Raw genomic sequence first — 11,016 nt, forward strand, 5'->3', positions numbered from 1 at the left:
CGCCACCACTCCCATTATTTGGATTTGCATCCGCTTTAAATCTGATATGTACACCACTCGCTGATAAAGTGCTACGAATTCTCCTTTGGTAATGCTGATTTCAAAAGCGTCGTTAAGAAAACCCACGGGAACGTGTTGATAAAACAAACGGTCACAGGCAAATGCGTACATGTACGGTCGACAGATGGGATTTACATTCCGCGAACACGGACTCGTTATGAATAGGGAATGTGTGTGGGGTTGGGGGTGTGTGCGGTGGCGGGGGGTTTGGTTATACTTCGTAATTAGCTATTCTTTTAGCAACAAAACCAGATATTTCTTTATTTAAAACTGTGAGCCAATGCATTTGTTTGTGACCGTCTCTTTCCTTTTTTACAACACATACGCATGTTGCCACGTCTGGGTGTATGTGTCGATCTGGTTTCAGGTAGTACCGTGTTTTGTTGTGATGGCAACGGTGCCGACAGTAAACGGGTCTTTGGATATGTTTACGATGGACACGTTTCATCGGCATAACCTCTTAGTAACGTACATGTATATGGCTTACCCCTTAAAGGACAAAAGTCATGACGTTTGGCACTACTCATATTATTGTGACAACATAGTTTACAATTTCACACGTTTCAGTGATCATGATGTTAACGATGATAAGGGACGGTGGGGTAGCCTAGTGGTTAAAGCGTTCGCCTGTCACGCTGAGGCCTGTGTTCGATTCCCCACATGGGTACAATGTGTGAAGCCAATTTCTTCTATACCCAGCCACGATATTGCTGGAATGTCGGGGTGAAATCCAACTCACTCACTGACCATGACAACAAAGTTTACACATTCACACGTATCAGTGATCTTAACGTTTACAGTGACAATTTCACACGCATCATGATAGTCAGGTCATTGTATGCCAGACAAAAGAATTAAAGGGTACTAGTATATACAAATGTATCAAGTATGAAGTCCAAACACGTATTCGAACTGTGCTCCTGGTCGAGAAAGAGACCTACTGACGAATTAATTCACTCACCTGACAGCATTGTTGATTAACATGCAGACTTTGTGAGATTTCACCGGGAAGGGGCGGTTTGTGTGATGTGTGTGCAGAGTTGCGTCCCCTAGACGTGCCAGAAACTTGTCTCTTGTTCGATTTGTTTGTTTGTTGTTTAACGCAGCACTCAGCAGTATTCCAGCTGTATGACGCCGGTCTGTAAAAAAAATCGACTCTGGACCAGACAATCCAGTGATGAGCAAGGGCGGATCTAGCATTGTTAAAAGGGAGTGGTCCAAAATATCAAAGTCCTCTGCTTGGATCAGCCTATGTCCTATACAACGAGTATTGATTAGTTAAATCTCTCCATTTCGCAGATTATCATTTACCCGTGTAGAATCGGGGTAGAATAGGTCTTCACCATCCCATGCATGCCGTAAAAGGCGACGTATGCTCATCGTAGGAGGCGACTAACGGGATCGGGTGGCCAGGTTCACTGACTTGGTTGATGCATGTCATCGTATCCCAATTGCGTGGATCAATGCTCATAATGTCAATCACTGGATTGTCTGGTCCAGACTCGATTATAAACAGACCGCCGTCATATAGCTCGAATATTGCTGAGTGCGGCGTTAAACAATAAACAAACAAACATTTCGCTGATAAATAAGGTTACTACAAACAGATTTTCCCTTCTTTAGTGTGTACTGATGCTCATTGACCATATTTACAAAGAAAGGGTCACATTGGGATTCGGGCTTAGAATCGGTCCCATGCAACATATGCTGGTTTTAAGGGGCGACTGAATGGAATGATCAATTAGCTTGGTGACTGACTTGCTTGACTTGTTGTTTCATTGCGACGGAACGCGCCCAGCAGATCGGCTGATGTTATTGTCATAGTTGTAAAATTGGTCATGTTTTCCTCAATATTTATGTAATAGTTAACTGTGGTAATAGTCTTTATTGTGTTATATTAAGTTAAATGTAAGGTGCTGTTTTCAATCAGTCTCACATGTGAAGGTCGCAGCTATCTAGAAAATTACATGGTCAGTAATGTATATGTGAAAATGTCGCGTAAATGCAGACGAACTTTTTCACTTTGATCAGACCTTTTATATCACACGAGGTATGTACATATCTTTTAATGTAAGGATTCTATGATGAACCATACATTGCATGTATTACTTGTTCATAAACAGAATCCAGACTGTTTTAAATAATTTTTATATGAGTTATTTGATGAATCTAGCCTGGCAGAAAACGTTCATTTCTGTAGCTAATATATGATGTATTCACATCACAAATATTTATGCTAATAGCACAACTAAGCCAGAGCTAAAATCAGTAATAATATCCATGTAATCATTTAGCTAATCTGTTAGCAATGTACAAATAAGATAGGTAACTCTCTTGTATTTACATAGGGCTGAGCATAATACATTTGTAACACAGCTTCAGCAAACATGTCTACATTACGAGCAATGCCTAAAATGTTCATATATCCATATATTATACCATTCAGTAATGTGAATGGACATTTGTTAATGGGCCCGTTAACTCAGTGTATGTGGATGCTATCAGATATAGTTTGTTTGCTCCGGTAGTTTAGATGAATTATAGATATGGCCTTCAAGTATAACATATACCAGCATAAAACAATGAATGCTATTTGCTCAGAAGTACAGCCAATGCATGTTGTTATTTATATTTAAATCTGCGTACATTCGATACCGATATTGGGTTTAACTAGGTTTATACGTAAATAAGACATACCTTATGGCAGTCCCATTTAGCAAGGCGTAATCATAATTAGGAGTGGCTGAAAATAAGTATCACATAAGATCATGTAAGCTTTGTTCACAGGTATCTTTGTAGACTGACTTTAATATTGTTATTTGTAATTGGTTGTTTTATCACTAAGCCCATGATACATTTGTATATCATGACATTTACACTCTTATGTATAAATCATTGTTTATATCACGCACTATTGTGATAACTGCTTCTTTTATGGAAACTGTAAATGTTCTATATGACTTTGTACTTTATATGTAAAAATATTTCTTATTTTAAATGTGAAATGACTGTCGAGAAATCCCCAATAAAGGAGCTGGCCATAGACACTTTGTTTGGTTTCTTTGAAGGTGGTGCCCGATCCCGAGCTAATTCCCCAAGGCTAATTCTAGATATTTATGATGGTTTGAATTCAGGGGTATTGTAATAGTGCAAATCGTTTCAATACTTTTATTTAACATTTCATTTATCTAAATACCTAACTGGTTCAATATGTTTCCAAGTCCACCGAAATTCTATGCCCTTTGTCTGTTTAATATATTCAGCAAACATTCGGCGTTCCACTCTTATCATAAGCCCCTCCGGGCAGGACCTTTAATCTCCAGCGCTATCTATAAATTTTAATTAACACCTCCTAACGTCGCCGGATCTTACGTATATACATACACGTGGGACAATGACCTTGCCACACGTTATGTAATACCTCGCTCTACAAAACCCGACTGACATGGTCAGTCAGGGAGAGAGCCTGGAGACAGCCTAGAGAGAACAGCCAGAAGGTAAGTGACAGAACGGTTCTCCCACCCGGGAAGATTGGCCACTCGGTCCCGGTGTGCGTTCTGTCACGTTCTTATCATCATGTACCTTTTCGACTTATTTCAAACCATCAACAATAAACATGGCTGCTGTCGTCTAAACTTCACCCCTGAGTTTTGTCTTCCGTCATCACCCTGAGCTACCATCCGAGGTTAAATCTACGCCCTTGGACAGATGATGGAGAATAATCCGGGTAGCATGAGTTTGCTGTGACTCACGCACGATCCCCCTACCCTAACTCGCAGCAAAGCAAACGGTAGTTCAGAGTTGATGGGAGACAAAAGCAGCGTCAAGCCAGCCGCCATCTTGACGGGAAAACGAAGAAGATGTCAGACAGCACCCCAGCCAACCCGATTGTCCTGAACGAACAGCAGCCCAGCTTACCCGAATGTCAGCAACAACGACATCAAGACAATATTCATGTAACCATGCTACGAACACTCAAGATCAAGTCGACCAACGTCAAGATTCTTTAGCAAGTACCAACCGATATATGTGCGTGTGACAATATAATTGAATCACACTAAAATATCAATAAGCAGATAAAATACACAGCTTGCTACCACGACACCCGAATGTTAACATCTTATTTCCGACTCGGAACATGTTTGATATTCAATATATGCTATACTGTGGAGTTAATACTTAAACGATAGTTTTGTCTAAACCTAACGCACGTATATTTGACAGATAAGTCCGTTAAATAGATACAACTCACTTAATATATTTGCACTTATACACGGTCAATAACATAAGATTAAACACCTTTACAGCTGGTAATATTGCTCCATATACGATACAAATTATAAAACAATTTAACTTATAACTTTAGAGAAATAGTAAGGTGAACATGACTTACCTTCAAAGAAACCAAACAAAGTGTCTATGGCCAGCTCCTTTATTGGGGATTTCTCGACAGTGAGGTACCCCCGGGGCTAGCCAGTATATATACTCTAGACACCTTGAATGGTCACGAATTTACTGCATGTTCAATTATCAGCTTGATAAGAAAATTTGAGTTCGTGCGCCGAGAATAGGGATTAAGGCTTGCCTAAGAAGTTTGACCAAGTGATGTCCACACAAGTTGAATAATAATTGATGAAGTAGTCCGAAAATATTGGTATGAGTTGGACGTATCAGCAAACTTGTGACAAGCACTCATTGCGATAGAGGCTGAGACACGTACAGATAGATAATACTGACCATGCTCCAAGGATGTTATGTAATTTTCTAGATAGCTGCGACCTTCACATGTGAGACTGATTGAAAACAGCACCTTACATTTAACTTAATATAACACAATAAAGACTATTACCACAGTTAACTATTACATAAATATTGAGGAAAACATGACCAATTTTACAACTATGACATTATACATGTGCAGCAAATGTAGTCTGTCGTATTGGCAATGCGTCATTTTTTGCCTGCAGTGAAAGGATACTGAACAAAAAATCCGAACTGTTGTCTATATATCCTGATGTTTGAAGGAATTATATCATCTTATATTTGACGCTGTGATGGAGGGGGTGAATATCGTTAGAGTCTACTCCAATCAAATCACGACTGGACGGTGCGGATAGCTTAGCGGGTAAAGCGTTCGCTCGTCACGCCCTTGACGCGGTTTCGTTTCTATGTTTCACGCGTGAAGCCCACTCATTATGTACCCTGCAGATATATAGCTCGACTATTACTGAAAACAGCGTAAACCAGAAATACTAACTCACACAAATCTGAGTATTGACGCATTGTTGTATGTATTGTAAGGTATTGACGCGTACCTTAGTGACTCTACGTAAAGCGAGAAGTACTCCCGACACTACGTAAGGAGAGAAGTACCTCCGACTCTACGTAAAGAGAGAAGTACCCCCGACACTACGTAAGGAGAGAAGTACCTCCAACTCTACGTAAAGAGAGAAGTAACTCCGACACTACGTAAGGAGAGAAGTACCTCCGACTCTACGTAAAGAGAGAAGTAACTCCGACACTACGTAAGGAGAGAAGTGCCTCCGACTCTACGTAAAGAGAGAAGTACCTCCGATACTATAAGGAGAGAAGTTACTCCGACACGACGTAAAGAGAGAAGTAACTCCGACACTACGTAAGGAGAGAAGTACCCCCGACTCTACGTAAAGCGAGAAGTACCCCTGATACTACGTAAGGAGAGAAGTACCCCCGACTCCTACGTAAAGAGAGAAGTACCCCCGACTCTACGTAAGGAGAGAAGTACCTCCGACTCTACGTAAAGAGAGAAGTAACTCCGACACTACGTAAGGAGAGAAGTACCCCCGACTCTACGTAAAGCGAGAAGTACTCCCGACACTACGTAAGGAGAGAAGTACCTCCGACTCTACGTAAGGAGAGAGAGAAGTACCCCCGACAGTACGTAAGGGGAGAAGTACCTCCGACTCTACGTAAAGAGAGAAGTACCCCCGACACTACGTAAGGAGAGAAGTACCTCCAACTCTACGTAAAGAGAGAAGTACCCCCGACACTACATAAGGAGAGAAGTACCTCCGACTCTACGTAAAGAGAGAAGTACCTCCGACTCTACGTAAAGAGAGAGAAGTACCCCCGACACTACGTAAGGAGAGAAGTACCTCCGACTCTACGTAAAGAGAGAAGTACCCCCGACACTACGTAAGGAGAGAAGTACCTCCAACTCTACGTAAAGAGAGAAGTACCCCCGACACTACGTAAGGAGAGAAGTAACTCCGACTCTACGTAAAGAGAGAAGTACCCCCGATACTACGTAAGGAGAGAAGTACCTCCGACTCTACGTAAAGAGAGAAGTACCCCCGACTCTACGTAAGGAGAGAAGTACCTCCGACTCTACGTAAAGAGAGAAGTAACTCCGACACTACGTAAGGAGAGAAGTACCTCCGACTCTACGTAAAGAGAGAAGTAACTCCGACACTACGTAAGGAGAGAAGTGCCTCCGACTCTACGTAAAGAGAGAAGTACCTCCGATACTATAAGGAGAGAAGTTACTCCGACACGACGTAAAGAGAGAAGTAACTCCGACACTACGTAAGGAGAGAAGTACCTCCGACTCTACGTAAGGAGAGAAGTGTCTCTGACTCTACGTAAATAGAGAAGTAACTCCGACACTACGTAAGGAGAGAGGTACTTCGTTATGAGATATTTGTAGGAGAGATTCGTTAAGTCAATGATTGTGGTAACTGTTACCTATCTACCAGGACGAACGGAGACACTTTTTTCTCTGGTTCTCGTAGACTATGCAGAACCTACCTTATCTGCCTGACTATGAGTTACACATGAGAAACAAGGTCTTTCTTATTTTAATCAGTTTAACGATGCATTACTCGAGTAATCTCTATATACGCCGAGTCGATTGCTGTATACCGTTTTATCCCCAGTACCAAATTACTCGAACATTCACACTCGACTCGACGGTTAAACATTATTATAAATGGTGATACATGTATTCATATCATTTTCGATAAGAGGTGAAGTGAAATGGGGTTTAACGTCGCGGTCAAGATTATTGCACTCATGAAGCGACGTGCATGCACGGGCAGACGCTCTGCAATTAGACCACGGACAGACCTTGAAACATAAACGATGAAAGGAATATTAAGTTACCATGTACACGGCTCGTGTAAAGACGCCTGTTTCAGGGTAATTTAGAGGGTAAGGTGTCGACTTGTACCCTAGGAGGCCCTTTTTCAATTCACAATATTGGTACAAGGCTACCCCTTTCCACCTTGTAAAATCACTAACTCGCTCACTACTCGTGTATTAGCGATGTCCATGTAATTTTGTGTTTAAAACATCCCAAACATGAATTTGGTGTTGCTTTACTCATTATCATGCATGCAACCTGCTGACAATGTACAAAACTAATCATGCTAAATTAACTTGAGAAGTTGAATATTTCTGCAAGGTTTTAAAGAAAAAAAAGACGTTCTTCCTCTACCTGGTTTTATAAACAAAATGTCACACGTACAGCGTGTTCGTTTTAATTAGATAATTGGGGCGTTGGGGTAGCCCGGGGGTTGAAACGTTCGTAAGTCAAGCCGAAGGCCCGGGTTCGATTTCCCCCATGGGTGCAATGTGTGAAGCTCATTTCTGGTGTCCTCCGCCTTGATATTGCTGAAATATTACTAAAAGCGGAATATACAGCCAAACACCGTTGTGTCGAAGTTGAAGGGACATACGTAAATACTTCGAGTTATGCGTGGTTCGATACAACCGAAAATGGTGACTAAAGAAGGAATAGGCAGGGACAAAGCTTTTACTTCGAGACATCCGGAAGTTTGACACAAAAGTGTTTAACTGTATAAGTAGTTGTATGCATCTGTCTGGGACCGCTCCGGATTCTGGGACCGCTCCGGATTCTGGGACCGCTCCTGGCTTCTGATTGGTCGAGAGTATCAAGTGACCTCTGTGACGTCACTTCCGGTCACGTGACCTGCGCATGCGCGAGGGCATGATGGGACTTGCGCGCGCATCCAAGATGTCGGCACATCCGTCTCCGGTGGCGTGCGCCTCCAAGAGGGCGGCACATCCGTTTCCGGTGGCGCGCGCATTCAAGATGGCGGAACGTCCGTGTCCGGTGGCGTGCGCATTCAAGATGGCGGCACGTCCGTGTCCGGTGGCGTGCGCCCCTCCAAGACGGGCGTCGCCTCCGTGTCCGGGGAGGATGGGGAAAACCCGGAGAAGCGCACGTAAAAGGTGAACAGGATCGACATTGAAAGAAGCGCGTCAAAAATCTTTTGTTGTTGTTGTTCTAAACATAGACGTGGTGGTGGTGGTGGTGGTGGTAAAGGGAGGGAGGGAGGGAGGAGGCGGGGGTGGGTTCACGGTGTGGGGGTTGGAGGGTCGTCAAAGCAAAGGAGGGAAGCGTTCTTTCGGGAGAGATGGGTGGCCCTGAAAAGGGCCGTTGGAAAACAAACTGGAAACTGGAAACTGGAAACGACAGGAAACGGCAGGAACACTGGAACACTGGAAAAACTGCAAACGATGGGAAACTGGTAAATAGCCCATGAGTTAGTCACTTTGTTCAGATGATCTATTTTCTTCATCCTCTACTTCCATCTCATCCTCGGACTGAAGGTGTCGTCGGCGCTTTGAAGCGTGTTTTCTTGAGGGGCTTCTTTTCTCTAGACAAGGTGTGATGCCTACACGGAGTTGTGTGAGGCATTCTTTTAGGTCGAGGACATCGGCATGCATGTCTTCGATGAGATGAAGCACTTGTGTCACGGGTGTCACGGGTGTCAGGGGTGCCATGGGTGCCACGGATGCCACGGGTGTCGACGTGGACGGTGTTGCTGACGTTTTCTTTCGACTAGGTTCTGGGCAATCTGTAGCGAAATGACCCATGACTTGATAGTTGTAACAGGGGCCCTGAGGAGTCTTCTTTCGACTGGGTTCTGGGCAATCTGCAGCGAAATGACCCATTGCTTGACAGTTGTAACAGGGGCCCAGGTTCTGCTTCCCTTGACTATTCATCTTCGGACAGACATAGTGACGGTGACCTTGATCGTGACACTCGAGGCATGTCACTTCAGGGCAGTACAGGTAACTGTGACGGTCGGTCTGGCACTTCATACAACTGTATGATACAGCTGGCATGATGGGTTTCATAGAATGCAGTGTGTGTGAGTGGCTTCGCTCTTGTTTTGTTTTTATAGGAGAGGCACTGACACCCTGCTTCCTGATTGGTTCCCCAGGCAGCGCCCCCGATTGGTTCGTTCCGGTGCCTGGCCTGCACCTCGGTTTTCCAAAACGGACCGACCCCTGTGTTTCTTTTCCATAGGAAATGGATTTTACCATGGGAGAGAAAGCACAACCCTGGTTCGGCCAATCAGAGACCCGCCTGGCCCGAGCGCCGTCTCTGATTGGTCGACAACCCAGGCTTCGGATTGGTCCGACTTCGATCTGTTTTTTTATCGGGGTGTGCATTTCGATCCTGTTTTGTTTTTTTCTTCATCCTACAGACAACATAACACTACTATGAGTTCAACTTTTTTTTTAATCCCCCTGATCACATGAACCAACACAACAAAACAAAAGTCACAGGATGAGGGGGGACATCCCTGTGATTTTTGTGAACACGAGGGGTGACCACGGGGGTGACCACGAGGGGTGACCACGAGGGTATGAACGTCTGTACACTTTGAAAAAAAAGAAACTTTGCCACTTGGGGTGTACAAGACACTCGACTCTTCTCTTCTGTGCTTCTTGGGACACCAAACGTCTGTATTTTTCGTTCTCTTCTCCATCAGGACAAAACACACACAAGTATTCGCAGGGAACTTTGGCGTGCTTCAGATGTTCTTTCCAGGGTTGGTCTGTGGCTTCCCATTGGCGGAGTGTCACACCGCAGCAATAACAGATAACACGGTCACCTCGTCCTGGATAGAAATAGCCAGCCATGGCCATGTCATAAGGGGTCTGGGTCATCTGTTTAGGCCACGTTTGAAAAGACCTCAGACGTTCTTGAAATGAATCATAGTTGGGATGAGAAGGATGACACAAGGTGTAAGAAGGAGAAGGTCTCTCCAGAATGTAACTGAGTCGCCATGTGTCGTCCATCAAGAGTGTGTCGTCCATAAAGAGTGGACGTTTTCTCGCTTCTTCTTCTCCCGCCTTTTCAGACACCCACTCGGAATCGGTGACGACATCTCGGGAGGATGACATGGCATTCATAGAACGTCTTTGCTCCATGATGACTGTGACTTCACTGAAAGAAGGTCTGAGGGTTCGCCTGCTTTTATGAAACTCTCCACCCTACTCCCTTCAACGGAAGGTCATGACCTTAGCTTCCACCTCCTCCGCCTCATCCTGTGTTTGGGCTGACTGACACACGGCATGATACATGACATGACATGGCACACGGTGGTAGTGGTGATGCGTACTGGAATGACTGACACCAGGCAGCTGATCTTTCAAGCATAGCCTTTCTCTTTTATCTATTTTTATTTTAATCTTATTTCATCACTTTGGTGTGCACTGACATGACAGATGCACAGACAGACAGACAGACAGACAGACAGACAGACAATGTAGACGACATCTCAACTCAACCTCTACCCTCGGTTCGGCACTCTATTGGAGTTGAGATCAATCGAGACACAAAGAGTCAGTTCAATCAATCACTGTTTAATAATGAAAAACCAATCACAACCAAATACAATGGAAATACGAAAAGTCAATGGAGGAGGGAGTGCTTTGCATGTCCCTACAACAACAAAAACAATAACGCGACAACGTTTTCCTCTTTCATCTTCAAGCTCTTCTATCTTCAATCCCATAAAATGTGGTCCTCCATCAAACATGTGAGAGGTCCATCCGTTAAACAAGTACAGTCTATGGCCTCCCTGAAACAGACATGACACATCACTTGACCACGGTTGCAGCTTACGTGTTGTAAAGTTCTCCGAGTGAAGAGGAGGA

Source organism: Haliotis cracherodii, unplaced genomic scaffold (assembly GCF_022045235.1).
Source record: "Haliotis cracherodii isolate W230 unplaced genomic scaffold, xgHalCrac1.p SCAF_6, whole genome shotgun sequence".
In the NCBI taxonomy this organism is placed as follows: domain Eukaryota; kingdom Metazoa; phylum Mollusca; class Gastropoda; order Lepetellida; family Haliotidae; genus Haliotis; species Haliotis cracherodii.